The following is a 2699-nucleotide window of genomic DNA, read 5'->3' as shown; positions in this document are numbered from 1 at the left end:
GCTGCTTCGCCGCCGCCGCCGCCGCCGCTGCTGGCTAGGACTAGGGCGCCGCGGGTGTGGGAGGCCGAGCCGCAGCCGAGCAGCATGCTGGCCGTCACCCCCACTCGGCGCCCCCCCACCAGCGCCCGGGCCTCGCCCGCGCCCGCCTGACATCAGCACCCGAGCCCGCAGCCAGCTCTGGCCAATGAATAATGCGGGGCGGGCGCCCGCCCGCGGGGGAGGGGGCCTCGCGCCGCCCCCCGCCGCGCCCCGCCGGCCCCTCCCGGCCCCTTCCCAGGAGCTGCGGAGAGAGGAGAAAGTTGGGTGACCTTAGGGGAGGAGCCGGCCTGGACGGAGACCCTCTGTGGACCTGGCCGAGCGGTTGGGGATCAGAAGCCCGCAGTCCCTCCACCGGCTCGAAATAATTTGGGGGAGACACTGGGCTCCTTTTAGCCGGGCCAAAACGTGAGAGGCTGGCGGCGGAAAGAGTAGAGCCTGGGGAACTGGCTTGATGACTGGGAAGGGAGACTTTGTCCCGGGTCTTTGAAGAGTACGGAATTTTGAGCAGCCTTTATTAATGTTTAAAAGACGTGAATGCTGCCATTGAGTTCAGCGGGCATGGCTTTGCTTGTCTTTTGGGGTGCGCGATGGGGCTGGCTCCCTGCCCACAGCGCCCTGGGCTCACTGAAGCCGGCCCCCTTTCCCTCTTGAAGGCATGTAGGCAAGCAAAGCTGCTACGGCAGTGCGCGCCCGGCTGCTCTGGGGCCTGCCGCCTGCTTGCCGCAGAGCTCAAACGGCCGTACCAGTTCTCCCTCCCTCGGCGGCTCACTAGGCTCCGCACTCACCCCAGTTAAAGGACAGGGGGCAATTGTTAATAGAGATCAATGGTGTGATACGTTCTAGGCTCTGTACATTTAATCTTCTAACCCTTTGAGGCAGGTCCTAATCTACGAATTAGGAAACTGAGGCACCGAAAGCATCAGTAACTGGCCGGTGATCAAGGAGGAAATGGCTGGGGAGAGATGGGGATGAGAGCCTGGGCTGGGGATGGGTAACCAGGCCCAACTGGGCCCCTCTTCTCTCCGCACCTTTGGTGCAGGGAGCTTGAATCTTACCACAAGGTAGTGTGAACTGGAGAAATCAAAGAAAATGGCCAAAGCAGAATCAAAATTGCTAAAAACCAGGGCTGCTCAGAGTGGGGAATCAAGGGCCCATCATCAGGCTACTAACCAAGGAAAACCATTTCATATGTTAAGCTATACCCCGAAAAGGCAGTGACCGATGCAAAAGGTTATTATTACTGTAGGAATCACCAATACTAGACTCCTTCAGCAGTCATTTGGAGCACGTATGGCTGGCCACTGGTTGGAGGGGGCAGGGGAACAAAGGGACAGGTCCTATTCTCAGGGAGCTTGAAGTCTAGCTGGGCAGACAGCCCTGAAGAAGTAACCCCACGTGGCTACATGGGGGGTCACACATTGACCAAAAGGGGTTCAGGAATCGAAAATCAAGTTTGTTGCAGGTAACTTCATGGAGGGAGTTGACATTCGTTGCAGGTCACCATTTAGCCAGCACCTAGCATCCGTGGGAACCAGTGTACATTTATCATCACACAATTCACATCTGCCCTGAGAAATGGGTCTTCCCATCTTATAGATGGGAAAACTCAGCTCAGAGATGTTTTTTCTCTTGCCCAGGGTCGCACAGGACACAGCCAGGAGAATCCTACGCCAGAGCTGGCTGCTGTGCGTAGCCTTCACTGCTGTGTGGACATGCATTGCCCACATGCCTTACTCAGCAAGGCCCAGTGCTGGCACTGAGGACGCAAACCACGGTCTGGAGAGGGTGATAGGCACATGAACCCACAATCATGGGTGTGTGTCCTGCACATCCTGAAAGATGTTTGCCGTAAGTGAGATGGGCTACTGCTTTATGGAGAGGAGGGTGCGGGGATTCTCAAACACAGTGCCTTCCTGCTGACCCAGGCAAAGGTTCTCAGCTGTGTTGAAGAGGAGCAAGGAGAAAAGGGTGGGTAAGGTAAACTCTCTGTCCCCAGAGCTGTGGGTTTGCAGCCCAGACTGCCACTTACTAACTGTATAATTGTGGGCAAGTTATGACCTCTCAATGCCTCAGTCTCCTCACCTGTAAAATGGGATAGTTGTATGCACCTTTGGGAGCTAAATGTGATCAAGACTATAAAGGATCCAATGCCACACAAGAGGTACTAGGTATTTGTTCAGAGATCTGTGTGATATTGTGGGCAGGGCAAATCTCAGATAAACCCTGGGACTGGAGGGAACGGGTGGGGTGTGGGGTGTGAGAGGCAGTGAAAGGGGATGAATTTTCCTAACCTTTGTGCCTCCATTTTAATCAAGGACAAGGGCACAGTCTAGCACGGTGGTTCTCAAGCAGGGGTGACACTTGACAATGTCTGGGGAAAGTTTTGGTTGTCACAGTGGGGTGGGTGATACTGACATCTAATAAGTAGAGGCCAGAGATGCTGTTAAACATCCTGCAATGCACAACAAAGCATGATCCAGCCCAAAATACCACCAGTGCCAAAGTGGAGAGATCCTAATCTAGTATCCTAGAAAGACCCTTGGCATGAAGAATTCCAGAGGTGCAGATTCTAGGCCTGGCTCCATCACTCATAAGCAAACCTTCTTGGTCATGTCACTCCTATCTCCAGCCTATATTTTATCATCTATAAAATGGGTATA

The sequence above is a fragment of the Aethalodelphis obliquidens genome, unplaced genomic scaffold (genome assembly GCF_003676395.1).
Source record: "Aethalodelphis obliquidens isolate GAN/ISIS:26980383/991018 unplaced genomic scaffold, ASM367639v1 scaffold6, whole genome shotgun sequence".
NCBI classification, from domain to species: domain Eukaryota; kingdom Metazoa; phylum Chordata; class Mammalia; order Artiodactyla; family Delphinidae; genus Aethalodelphis; species Aethalodelphis obliquidens.
The sequence above is the reverse complement of the archived record's forward strand: the minus strand, read 5'-3'. Positions refer to the sequence as shown.